A 15,079-nucleotide genomic window follows, 5' to 3' on the forward strand; every position below is an offset into this window, starting at 1 on the left:
CAATGGACACACTAAATCCATGACTGCCATGAAAGCAGTGGACACACTGAACCCATGGACGCACTTAACCAATGGCTACAATGAAATTAATGGACACTCTAAACCAATGGCTTCAATGAAAGCAATGGACACACTAAACCCATGGCTACAATGAAAGCAATGGACACACTGAACCCATGGACGCACTTAAGCAATGGCTACAATAAAAACAATGGACACACTAAACCCATGGATGTACTAAACCCATGACTACAATAAAACAATGGACACACTAAACCCTTGGATGTACTAAACCCATGGCTGCCATGAAAGCAGTGGACACACTGAACCCATGGACGCACTTAACCAATGGCTACAATGAAATAAATGGACACTCTAAACCAATGGCTTCAATGAAAGCAATGGACACACTAAACCCATGGCTACAATGAAAGCAATGGACACACTGAACCCATGGACGCACTTAAGCAATGGCTACAATAAAAACAATGGACACACTAAACCCTTGGATGTACTAAACCCATGACTACAATAAAACAATGGACACACTAAACCCTTGGATGTACTAAACCCATGGCTGCCATGAAAGCAGTGGACACACTGAACCCATGGACGCACTTAACCAATGGCTACAATGAAAGCAATGGACACACTAAACCCATGGACGCACTTAACCAATGGCTACAATGGAAACAATGGACACACTAAACCCATGACTGCCATGAAAGCAGTGGACACACTGAACCCATGGACGCACTTAACCAATGGCTACAATGAAAGCAGTGGACACACTAAACCCATGGACGCACTTAACCAATGGCTACAATGGAAACAATGGACACACTAAACCCATGACTGCCATGAAAGCAGTGGACACACTGAACCCATGGACGCACTTAACCAATGGCTACAATGAAAGCAGTGGACACACTGTACCCATGGACGCACTTAACCAATGGCTACAATGAAAGCAATGGACACACTAAACCCATGGCTGCAATGAAAGCAATGCACACATTAAAACCGTGGCCTAAATGAAAGTAATTGGCACACTCAAATCTATGGTTACAGCAAAACCCATGGACACGCTAAACCACAGCTACAATGGAAGTAACTGACACACTAAAGCCGATGGTTACAGTGTAACCCGTGGAAACACGAAATCCACACTAACATTTAACGTAGTTGATACACTAAATCCATGCTTACAATGAAAGTAATTTACACACTAAAACCGATGCCGGCAATGAAAGCAATAGACAAACTAAACCCATACCAGCAATGAAAGTAATTGATATACTACATCCATGGTTACATTGAAGGCAATGGACACACAACACCAATGGCCACAATGAATACTATAGACACTTTAAATTCAAAACGTCAACGCCAGAGAATAGTCTCGAAAATCTGCTTAAACAGATTCCATAGGGTGTAACAGGCAAATTAGTGATGGAAATCATTTGGATCACTGACAATCAGGATGACATCAGGAAAAGGAAAACATATCCTGCCCTACCGGTAAGACCCGCCTTTTACGCAATGTTCATTAAAAATGTCTGTTTGACAATACCATGATTGATAATACGATGAATGATCCGCCAGGTTATCAAAGTACTGGATTGTCAGGAGTTGTGAAAAATCCATGCCAATGTCATAGCAAGGATCGCGAATCATGTTGACAAAACAGTGTCATATCTAGCACATTCCCGTGAATGTCTACCAGAAAGTGTCTCAAGTGACGCAACCAAGCCTTTGATGGTGAAACTTTGATTGAAAGTTTAGTTGAAGCAAATTGTCTCCAAAAACCCATAGCTGCGTGAAACCAATTGATAATTTGAATCCATAGTTACATCAAAGAAATGGGTATTTTACACACATAAGGAAACCTATGGACATTTGAAACCCATGGCTACAAGGAAAAATATGGACCTTTGAAACCCATGGCGACAATGATTTTGCAAAAGACACACTACACATATAAAAACATAACAAATAAATTCATAGGCTTTAACGAAATGAAAGCAACAAAAACAGTTTCATAATGATACTAAATCTGTGCTAAAAGTTGCCTACAATATTGCTACAATATTGCTACAATACAACAAATGTTGCAACAACAAAGCAATAGCTCCATACGAAAACATTTCCTATTGCCGACTATTTTCCTTCAGCCTTGAAAGGTACCTTGACATTTAACAAAGTAATGACATATGACGGGTGTTCGGGTAGTTATCTATTCTTCAACTTTAATGATTGGAAAATGCTGAGATTGTCCTGAATTAAACAAAGATTTGAACAATGGTTCTTCATGGGACGTCTATAGATCTTGACCTCATTCGAAAATATGAAACGTCAACATCAGAGAATCAATACTATCGTATTTCCTGCCGAAACAGATACTACTAGCCGTGTAAGGCGAAATAAGGGTGAAAATTATATGACTAGATCACTGAAAATCTGACAGCATGAGCAGTTCAGTGAGAATACTTGACGTCTCCTGTTTCATTGAAAGGCACATTCCTGATTGATTAGTCATCTCCACGGCAATGTGATCGAGACCAAACCCAGGACATCATGAATAATCATATCTTTGATTTGAGTACTCAAAGTGCAATTTTGTATTTGAGGCTATGTTATAGAAACAGCGAGTATTTAGTTACACCTAATGGAACGACATCACGTAGGTATGTAAACAGTCTGTATCTCCACTTTCTAGTTGTCCCTGGAAATATTTCATTGTGTGTTTAAGTATTTATGCTCTTATAAATATACATACAAGTATTAATCTACCCAGCCAAAATCAGTCGGCAAAATCGTGGATCCAAAATAAACTCTTCTAGGAAGATAAAATAAAACTACGAAAATCTTTTCATGTGATCTTAACATCTAAAATCACGATTTTGTTTTCCAAAAACATGAATTGAAAACGATTAACTATAGCTCTTGGTGACTATGACGTTTAGCACAAATATTTATTCTCTACGCACATAAATAGCTTAACCTTAATCAAACATGATATCACCCAATAATCAAATTCTATTTGTTTTACTTTCCTCCTGAAGACATAAAGGTTTCTACGTGTCAGATACATGTACATTGTATGTTTATGTTTCTGAATAATTAGTTTGGTTACAAACTCAGCATACTACGTCATAATTCCCCTTGTTTGGAGGAAATACAAACTAATATTTATGTGCTTTAGTTTTATATCAAAATGAATAAAATAAATACACTTCTGTATATATTCTGAAATTGTGGCAAATTATTATTACGCATATTACATTGAATTAAAGATTGTGAATATTCTGCCGTAGAAGTACAGCGTAACTCCGTTTGGCTTCAAATACCATTTTCTCCAGGATCTTCCCTTATGCTATCTTAAAACACCCGTGGTGAAACAATACAGATGCCTCGCTCTTGTTCTCATCTGAACAGTTGGTGAGAGAGTGAGTGAGTGTTTTGTGTTTAACGCTGTTTTGAATAGTATTCCATTTATATCACGGCGTGTCAGCTTGGGAGGAAAGCCCGAAGTGTTGAAGTTTCAGTCGATTACCACTTTGATGAAACCCACTAGCACGGGTATTATGATGACAAATCCAGACATAACCGGCGCGAACCGGGATTTAGACTCACCTCACGATCATAGGTTTCTGGCGTGGCCAAAGAACGCAACTCTGCACAGAAAATTGCGGCGCCTTAGAGGACTGCAACCCCCCCCCCCCCCCCCCTCCGTGCACCTCCCCGTGCACCCCCCCCCCCCCCGTGCCCACTCTAAACAGTTAGAATAGTTTCTCTGTTCCATGGTTACATTTTGATTTTTTTTTATTCTTTCATTTCAACCTTAGTGACTTTGTTCCTTGTTCAGAGCATAAGTACGTATTAATACATACACGCTTCGTTTCAGAAGATAAAATTAATTTGTCAATTCATTAAAGTGTATTCAACACATGTTCAAAGTCAATAAAACACCCTTTCTTCAACTTTCATTTTTTGAAATCGTTAATTTTATTCGCATGTTTCTTATCCATTATATATTCAGTCCATTTGACACGTAAAACATCACCAATATCTAGAAATGCTTGAGTACTGTCATACAACATTGTATATCCATCTCAAATCACATTTTGGAAACATTTCACCAACCCTAGATAAAGAAATTTAATTGCCCTATTCTGAACAGCATTAACAGTTCAGACATTCAGTCGACATTCAGTCTGACCTTTAAGCCTGAGAGACCATACCATCAAAAGTAAACCTTGGGTCCTATTGTTCGATTGTGTAGCTGCGCCTGCATGGCTGTATAATCGGAATGCTCTGTAAACAGTACAGCACGATAAGTATAGCTTTTCATTGACCCTATCCCATGTTTCTAACATTAAGTCATACTTCGTCTGCACCATGGACTGGTTTCTGAAATGTACAACCTCTGACCTTTAACCTGTTGATATCACGCTTCCTTCTCCAATACTATTTTTGAACTGCATTTAACAACAGACATAATTCGGCCTCATTTTCTGCAAGAAAAGATGGTACGAGCAAAGACTGTGATTTACAACAGAAAAGAGTATTTGTGACAGTCATCTTTATGTCTGTTTGAAACCAGGGTTCCCGTTAAATGCAAAAGCACACATCCTTACATAACGATATTAAGACATTCAACAGTTTACCTCCAACACCAACGTATGATATTCTATCCAATAATGCATTTCTAACTACATAGTCATAAGCTTTCTTAGGAAATATGTTGCTCTTGAAGGGAAGAGTGGATTTTATTTACAAGTTTTATGAAAGGGAATCTGTCTAAACCGGGTTACTGTGTGGCCGGTTTAACAGGGGTCCGAATTAGTGAGAATACAGCAGGAGATAACGAAACAGGAACTAAACATAAATTAAATAAAATGTTAGGTATCGCCGTCAATCTGGGACAGTAAATGTGGTCCAGTATGTAATGTATGCCACAATGGTTATTATATAATCAGGACTTACATCTGGATAGTTGTTGATCTGATACCAAGGACTTCAAATTTTACATTATACGCCAAATGTGCACCACCCTTACCGATCTTAATATCGGCTCTTCCTCAGTTGTTATTTGCATGGTTTAATCGTTTCCGGTTTCCGTTTTTTTGTTCGTTCAAAATGTACACTTTGTGTTTTTGTGATTTTGCAAATCAGGAAAGCCTGTGTATTTGAGGGGCATTTGTTTTAAATAAATGTATTGAGAAACGTGTTGTAAACATTACGTACATTTTAAAAGAAGATATTTTCGTTTTTATATCTTGTCACTGTATTTTTGTAAAATGTATCGCCTTTTCGTCTGCGTCTGTTCTGAAAAAGTCCAATCCAACATCAGGCGCAAACCATTTTTTCACCGTCGATATATACATACTTGTCATGATGCCATACTTCTTGTGTGTATGAGTTGTTAACTTCACCTGTATGGAATGAAACGATAAATGATGATATAACACTGCTTCAAAGGCGTAATAACAAGCGTATTATTTCTGCTATATTTCATTCAAGGTATCAGGCTCGAATTATTTTCCCAATGCATTAATTAATGATCATCAAGTTGCCAAGCATGGTCATCTTGAGCACAGAAGGCATCTCAATTCGCCGTTCAGAATCGTCTCCTAGTCGTGTCATGATCCGCTGATCTTTTTCGGTTACACGATTGACACCCTTGTCTCCCCAGATCTTATATTCGTCCAAATTATAATCCTTTGTCACCAACCTACGTTGATTTCACCAAAGTTGTAAACTTCTATGACCTGCGTCACTTAGGGACTTCCTCCTCACGTTAACCTGACACGTATCACTTGCTTTTTAACGGTGTTAGAACCTGCTCTTAATTGTAATAAAGAAGTGGTTCATCCATAAATTGTTATCCTTATTGACACGTAGATATTGGCATCACATCCACAACGTATGCCGAGTACCTCAATACTGTGCCTCTAGCTGCCTTAATAAACAAAATAATAAACACGTCCAGTTTAATAACATCACTTCTGGTTGGGAAAACATTTGTCCAGTGCGGTATAACTTTGAAAGAAAAGGTGATGTGCGCATAATAATAAGAATGTTATAAGCACTTCCGAGCTGACTCTTCAACCACTGACTCACCAGGACGGCCCACCGCCATGTTTAATCAACTCCCCTCCGCGCTCCGCGCCCCCTCCCTTTCCTACCCCACACGAAAAAAAAGAAAAGAAAAAAAACACAAAATAGATAAATAAAAGAAGGAAAAATAATCAAATAACAATTGCATTATTTTTTTATTATGTAACATTTATATGATCACACCAGAAGTGAGATTTTTAATTTGTCACGATCATTGTTGTATTTCAACATTGTTTGCATCCAGCATCGAACTTATGAACTTCTCCCTAATGGTGTGTTGGATAAAAAGCTAAAGTTCTTAAAAAAACCAAGAAAACATTTAGTAAATATTATTCTTTTCCAAGAAGAATTACCTTTTCGCAATACCAGGAAGGGTCAAAGCCAAATCTGACAACATGCAGTCTCAAATCTACTATGTGTCCAACGTCCTTTTCGTTAAACTGAAAAATATATAGAAACTGAGTTGGTTGATGAACATAATCATTATCATTATCCTTGGTTGCAGATGATTGGGTTAATACACATATATTAATTGATAACGAACAATAATTCATAGCTAACAATATTGTTCAAACAGATCACTGACGTTACTTTGAAATGAATTGTTAATAAAATGATTTCAGTTACCGATTTTTCATCACAGACAGAGGAAGTTTAGTTTTACTAAAGTATTTTCAGTTTATTTCTTTGTTGCCTATGGTCGCAGTAAGCAATAATAATATTAGGGGCCTCAACATAATCCAAGTCAGATAAATCATTAATATCATGAACAACGCCTAACGATGACAAGCCATCAACCATATCCCCGAGCCTGACCATCCGATCCAGTTAACCTATCACCACCTGCCAATCCAACAACATGGTGGACAAATCAATAACTTCTAGATGATACAGAATCAAAGAGATAACTTTCTGGAAAATATTGTTTAAAAACAAACAACCTTTTGTATAACATGTTCAGATGTAAACATTAGTGACACGGCACTGTGGCTCACCTGAAGCGGCGGTGGGGTTGCCTAGTTTTTAAAGCGTTCGCTCACCATGCCGATGACCTGGGTTCGATTCCCCTCATGGGTACTATGTGTGAAGCCGGTTTCTGGTGTCCCCAGCCGTGATATTTCTAGGATGCTGTTAAAGGCGGCGTTAAAAAACCCTACTCACTCACTCAACCGAATATACAAGTGATAGTTCAAAATGTGAAAAGAAATACTCAAGAAAACTTGCTGTCAGCATTGATATTAAAAATATTTTCTGTGTAAATACCGAGGAGTAAAGCAATTATTCATTTTCATCATTATTCATTTAATGATGAAAAGAAATTTGTGCCTTACTCCTCATGCCAAAACCATTCATGCCAAATACCCCCTTCCTCAGTCTGGCCATAGTAGATGAGATTATGTCAACATACAAATGATGCATTTAATTAAATTACATGAAAAAGAACATGGACAAAACAAGCTCAAACCTTAAAATTCACCCAAATAGGTAAACATACAACCTGTATTGAGTCCTACAACTAACTAAACATGTCACAAAGATAATTAAAGGCAATGTAGCCGCGTAATCAGCTTGGTAAACATAACAAACTCCCAGGAAAGTACAAAAAAACATTCAAACCGAAAAGGTATCTTCTTCAAAGACATAATATGCCTTCGTTACAATATATATATATATGTATATATATATATATATATATATATATATATATATATATATATATATATATATATATATATATATGCATATGTATATATATATGTATATATATATATATATATATATATATATATATATATATATATATATATATATATAATCATTCTGACGCCTATTGTTCAGTTAGACTTTGATGCTCTACGGTATCATGTTGTCTACATAATGTGGCATTGATACCAAGATATACCTTTAAGCTATAAAAAGGATTAAACAGAAGCAACTGCGAAGTTCAACTTACAGTAAAGGTATCCTCAGCGTTCTGTTGAAAGTCATTAGCCAATGGAACGTCAAGGAGCCGCTTGACTTGTCCCTTTGCCCCGCGGATTATGAAGGTTACACTTGAATCCGTGCTAGCCTTGTCCTGATATCCAGTTTTTACAGAAGCTTTGTACTGGGTGGTTCCAATGGGAATAATACGTTCCACTGAAAGGTTAGACGAGATGGGATATTATATTTCTTATGTTATTACTCTAGTGAAGTGAGTTGATGTCGTTTAAAAGACGCAGTAGGTAATGTTCCAGCTGTATAAGTAATCTACCCAAGCAAATTGACATGCTTGTACACTTATTTTTGTTCAAATACTGATACTCGAGGTAAATATCCGTGACGATTAGCCAGTTACAGTTAAGGACTGTTTGCTCACTTGGGGCTTTTGGGAAAACGTCATAGAAAAACATAACAAAGTTCCTACAAGAACAACTTTAAACAGCATTGGTCTAGCCATTGTACTTTACCCAGACTTGTTCGCTTAACGCAACAGGATTTGGTCCCATTCGCGATCGATTTGTTTCCTTTCAGACAAAGCTATACATGTACCCTCTCAGTCCTTTTTTCCCAAAGTAACGAATTTTATAATCTCCCAACTGAGGTGGACTCACTGGTGCGATGAAAGAATTAATGATCCTTTTCAAGTCTATACTACCGTAATGTTACCCATAGAGCCAAAAGTATCATTGATATTTCTAACTGAGCGTTAGATGTTTGGTTTTTGTTGGGTGGCTAAGTTTGTCTCAATTGTTCAATTCTTTTCATTGTTTGCAAAGCGGTTCAAAGCCACGTGGCGTCCTTTGACTTGACGCCACAAACAATTTTATTTGAAATTGATCCGACAATTAGCGGAACTTATGTATCCACAGACCAAGTGGAACATAAAATATAACCCACCCGCAGCTAGGAATTACCGAGGTCTTGAGTGTATGATAAACGTTCCTTGCCAAAGCGGGGAACTTACAAAATCATTTTCCTCTGGACAGATGATCCTTTATTCTCGAAGCTTGTAGGTTATTGTCTAAATAGTCTTCCCCAGATTTCTTGGGGTAAACTAGTCGTTGCTGGAAAATGGCTAAAAGTAGCGTAAAACCAAACTCACTCACTTTACGTGTCATTTACATAAAATGGCCTGCCTGCGGGTTTTCATGATGAAGATTATCAAAATAACATGTACTACATTTTATCTATAACATTATACGTTCCCGACACGCATGTGTGTGTGAATTTTCCAATTGAAAAATAAACATAAGTACATTGTTCTTGAACAGTATGAGTAACAGTATGAACTGTAATGCATGTTACAACTTACGTGGATCAGTTATTCTAGGCGCAACAGTAGTTGTTGAGGTAGTAGTCGTAGTCGTAGTTGTAGTTGTAGTTATACTCGTTGATGTGGTGCTCGACCTTATATGTGATAAATGAGCTTCAGTTTCAATGAAGCCATAATGTTTTCCTGTTGAGGAAGCGAGGAAGTAAAGAGGGGTTCATGTTTTACATACAAACAAACGTGTACAGATATAAGCTTACATATTATAAGAAAGTAAGCAAATGTAATTGACAAACTAAGTTTATATATGAGATTATATTATATGTTTATCTATATTAATAGAATTGGCTGTGATCGTTGGTTTGTTCATGTTCATAGGTTTCACAAAAGTGGCGATGTCCCGCATCACTTTGGTATCACTTTGAGCTTAAAGCTCTCGATATAATTGAAATACTGTTCCTAGCGGCATTTAACACCTCACCTTTTTATATCCCTGCGTGTAGAGGATCAACAACTGTATTTTCATTCAGGATTTATAAGGTGAGGTGAGGTGAAATTGGGTTTAACGGCGCGCGCGTGCGTGCGTGCGTGCGTGCGTGCGTGCGTGCGTGTGTGTATGTGTGTGTCTGCTTGTACTAGTCCGGACTGATGCATGGTATAGTGCTAGCACACTGAGATACCATGCCGCAGTTTAACATGAATACCCCACTCAGGCACAGTGTACCGACTCCGAGCCGAACAGTCCTTGTTTTATCCCCTTAATGCCAAGCGCCAGACAGGGTAACAACAAGTATCATCTTTTAACATCTTTTTGGTATGACGCCTTTGGGTCGAACCCAGGGCCTTCCGCTCTCCGGTCGCTCAACCACTAGACCACGGAGGCGGTCTCAGGATATATAATGTTACACCAACCGGATTGACAGAAATATACTCACACGCAAAAGAAACGCAAGTAGTGTATGCAGTATACATGCTATTTATTTTCAACAGTAAAGACAAAAAATACTAATTTGGCAAGATAGACAACAATTTGACTGAAGACAGTTTAATGGATTAAAAGGCAGATGACATAATTATTTTTTTTCAAATGTTAAGGGCTTTCACAGTTTCGGGTCAATACCCAAAATGTCAGTCAATACCTGGTGTGACCACCATTAGCATTGATCACTGCCACACATCTCCTGTACATTGAGTGATCAGACGATTTGTGCAGGCCCTCGGGATCCTCCTGCACACATCCAGAGCAGCTGTGCGTAGTTCATCGGCAGTTGTAAGGACTGGGCGCACATTCTGCAGACGCCTTTGAACCTCATCCCACAAGTGTTCGATGGGGTTCAGATCAGGGCTGAGGGCTGGCCACGGTAGAACACGTATGTTGTGTTGTGGAAAGAAAGGCCATGGTAGCTCTGGCAACATGGGGACGAGCTTTGTCCTGCTGAAAATGTGTTGTTGATGTTGTGCAAAAAATGGAACAACGTGGGGTCTGATCACTTGGTCGATATACCGCAGTGACGCCGTGTCTCCGACCTTGACCAACATTCAGAAAGCACATGGGTCCAAGTCTCGTATTAAGTCCAATCCCTGCCCATATCATGACGCTAGGTCCACCCCATAGATCCCTTTCCACAACGCGTCTATCAACAAAACGATCACCGTGACGCCGCCAAATTCTGACTCTTCCGTCTGCATGGGAGACACAAAAGCGACTTTCATCAGAGAAGATGACACGCCTCCACTCACGATGACGCCAATTGTGATGACCTTGTGCCCGCTGAAGTCGTGCTTGTCTTGGAGAACAAGGTTGTGAGGTTGTTGGAACGGAAACGTCGGATCACAGTGTCCCGGCTAATGTGTCGATTATGTGTTCCTATGGTCTGTCGAGCACTTTCACTTGCAGTTAGGAACGGATGTCGCTGGTGTTGACGGGTAATCTGCCGATCTTGTCGAGGTGTGGTGACCTTAGAACGACCGCTCCGAGGAAGGTCATCTGTGGTCTGTGTAGCATTGTATCGATGCAGGAGACGGTAAATTGTGGTTATGTTAACGTTGAAATGACGGACAACATCTTGGACAGACTCTCAAGCTTCCAAACATACGATAGCCTGGTTTCACTGAATTTGAGTGAGGCGTGGCATTGATGACCAAGGAGTGGTAGGTCCAAGAATCGGCCACAGTTTTATACCCACTACAGTTCGTGACAGATCGTGCATTTTCGATTTCGCGAGAAATGGGTGCATGATACCTACATATTCATTGAAATGATTCATTTTGGCGATTCGTTTTTTCATGTTGCATTTTTACTCGGGGCTTCCAAAATGCAACCAAAAATATTGATAACACCATCAGGCTTTACTACATGCTAAAACTCGTATCAATTTATGGTTCCGTGTTTGTTACCTATTTGCCTAAAACCTCTTGCGTTTCTTTTGCGTGTGAGTATAAATACCAAAAGTGATAAGAAAACATGAATACCCTTTTACTAAAGCTATTGAATTGTTTTTACATCTATGTACTGTTTTAAGAATAGCAGAGACCATATATCGGTATATGGTCTCTGAGAATAGGATACATATGTTGTCAACTCAACTTAGGGGGCAACTAAGCCCGCCCCTCCGAAAATCAATTGCCCAAAATGCCCCCGTTGCAGCATTTATTTCCTAAAGTTAAGGGGTTCAACTGTCTTATCCAACATAAACAGGTGCTCAACTATTACAATTAATAAAAATAACGAACTGTATCCGTTGGACACTTTGATATATTCTTCTCTGTACAGGGTGGTCAGGGCTTGTATTCTTTTCCGTTTTGTGTGTGTAGGCATCCATCAATCATGGTAGAAAGTTAATTGGCATTGGCAGAGCGGCTGTACAAGCTTACTCGCAAAGGACAATCCCTATTGAAGTGGCTACACCTGCAGATAGAATCTCGTGGAGTTGAACTCGGGTTCATTTATCCTCGGCAACTTGCTGCAGCTTGGCCTCGCCTCTCTTGAGTCCTCACATGATATCCTGCCTCCATCGCCCGTGAAAGGCGTCGAGTTTCTCGCACGAGTCGAGCCCCCTCAAGCCTCACGTATATATATTTGAATCATTGATAAAGACGTCCAGGTGCCCTTTTGTTGTACGCGAGCTCGCTGTACAAGAGGTTCTTTGGGATCGTCCCCTTTCGTCACCACTCGCCCCTTTTCGTAATTCTCTATTCGGCTTGTCCCGGAATAACACGATTTGGTCACGAATGGGATCGTCCCGCCCTCCATGTCACGGACGTTGCCGAAACAGCGAACCGTTACCTTTTAACTTGCGGGATTGTTTTTGGAGGTACCTGAACTACTTAACGTTTTGATATTTAGAAGGCTGAGCATTTATGCATATCATAAATACTTTAAATGATAATAAATCGTCCGAGTTAAACAGTTACTGCGAGTTATATTTGGAGGTGTCCATACGTATTAACATTAGCATTGAGAGTATTAAGAGATACATATGTTGATCGAGTTCGAAAAATTAATTTTCTATGATAATATTCGCCCATGGGGATTTCGGTTAGAGTAGGTCCCAAGCAACCTAAATAGATCGGTGGTCAAGCTTGGTGACTGGGTTGATTGCGTTTCATCGTAATTGGATCTATGTCCATTATGTCAATCACTGGAATCTCTAGTCCAGACACGATTGTTTACAGACCTTTGTTATGTAGTTGGAATAATTGCTGAATGCGCGTTAAGCAGCAAAAAAACCCCCCAAAACAAACAGTCTACATGCTAATAACATATAAAAATTAAACATAACACACTTAAGGTTCAATTTATGGCTGAACATAATTCAAATTAAGTTATAATAAACAAGTTAGGAATTGATGTACATAATATTTTGTTAGTCAAAAGCTTCAGCCCCATGGGTAATTGTTTGCCCTATTAGGAAGGGACAGGTTTCAGCTGCAACAATATACATCAAAATGTTAATGTGCCATATTTAAACCAATAATATAGAATATGAGGTCCTGCTGCTGAGACCCGTGAATATTCCGGGGTAGAATAGGTCTTCAGGAACCCATGCTTGCCGTTAAGTTAAATTAATTTGCTTGTCGTAAAAGGCGACTAACGGGATCGGGTGGTCAGGCTCGCTGAGTTTGTTGATGCATGTCATCGATCCCATTTGCGTGGATCGATGCTCATGATATTAATCACTGGATTGTCTGGTCCAGACTCGATTATTTACAGACCGCCGTCATATAAGTGGAATATAGATGAGTGCGGCGTTAAACAACAAACCAACCAACAACTGCTGCTGATGACAATGATGATGATTGCCGTAAACTTACTTTTCAAAACAGAATACCAGTCAGCATCAGGAATGTCGTCATTCTTCTTTCCTACGTAACACAAGCCCCTCGTGCCATTATGGCCAAAAAGAAGACAGCCCTGCGAGGCACAAATCATCAAACATTGTATTACAGAAGGTTGGCTACTCAACGAATTTGCAAAGCCATGATTGAATATCAGGTGTTCGTTGTAAATAATACTCATCACAACAATTGAGTGCAAAATAATCACAGAGATCTTCATTCCTTACAAACCGAAATATTTTCATCAGCAATATGAGAACGGGCCGAGAAAAGACACTGGTTTCTTACAACGATACTAATGTGCGTTTGTTAATATTTCACCTTGTATTCATTGGTTACAGCGACTATACGTTTCGTATCAAATAAAATATTTATGGTTAAGGGAAGAGTTTCTGGGTAGCCACTTAAATTATATAGATAAACAGTTGAAAAGTCAATGAGGAGTGTCGTGATATAGCTTGGTACATCAAAATTTATTGATTAGATTCTTTTAAACAGCACAATATAAAATGAGAATTAACATTACTAAAAAGGTTCTTGAGCGTTTTTACATTGAAATATTTATATTATATTGATTCTTTCACTACTGTAAATATTGAACTATTATCTGGTAATATTGGTTCTGGGTCCAAGGATAGGAGCTCTAGCAATTGCGCCACCATCCTTGGATCCATCTGTAAATATAGATTTGTAAGTGTCATATGTGTTTATTAATTGATTGTATTCTAACAGATTGTATTGGTGACAGCTAACGGGGACATCGTCATTAAAATAATGGCTTGTGTATCCCTTGTACATTCTTTCAAAAGGGTGCCAGATCGTAGATTTTTTAAAATTCTTCAACTCACCAGCTTTACATTTAAGTCTCGTTCCAAAAAGAAATGGTGAATACGAATTCAGAGTATGGCCAACCTTAGCTTCCATGACGAGGAACTGAGGCCAAGTATCCCTCTCGGAATACAATAACCTGGTCACCATTCCATCATCAGATGAATCGAGTTCAGAATCAGATTCTGAGAGTTGCCGTTGCTGTCTTTTGGGGTTTTGTTTTCCCATGGTTGTATTTAGTTGTTCAGCAAATTCCCACGGAGCGCCAACAAGGGCCATGCCATCTGTGAGCGGTATTCCAGCAAACCAACACCATAGGGATACAGGAACTTTATACTCCAGCAGAACAAAAGAATGAACCAGATTGGCACATAAACCCCCGACTTCTTGGCATTTGACTCAAGGCAAATTAGAAAAAAAAACATGCATTTGGAATTTCAGTAAAACATCACTTGACCAAGACTAAAGCAAATTATTCCAAAATTAAAAAAAACCCCTTGTACACGACAATAATGACGCATAGGGCTTAGTATAACC

The sequence above is a fragment of the Haliotis cracherodii genome, unplaced genomic scaffold (genome assembly GCF_022045235.1).
Source record: "Haliotis cracherodii isolate W230 unplaced genomic scaffold, xgHalCrac1.p SCAF_5, whole genome shotgun sequence".
Taxonomy (NCBI): domain Eukaryota; kingdom Metazoa; phylum Mollusca; class Gastropoda; order Lepetellida; family Haliotidae; genus Haliotis; species Haliotis cracherodii.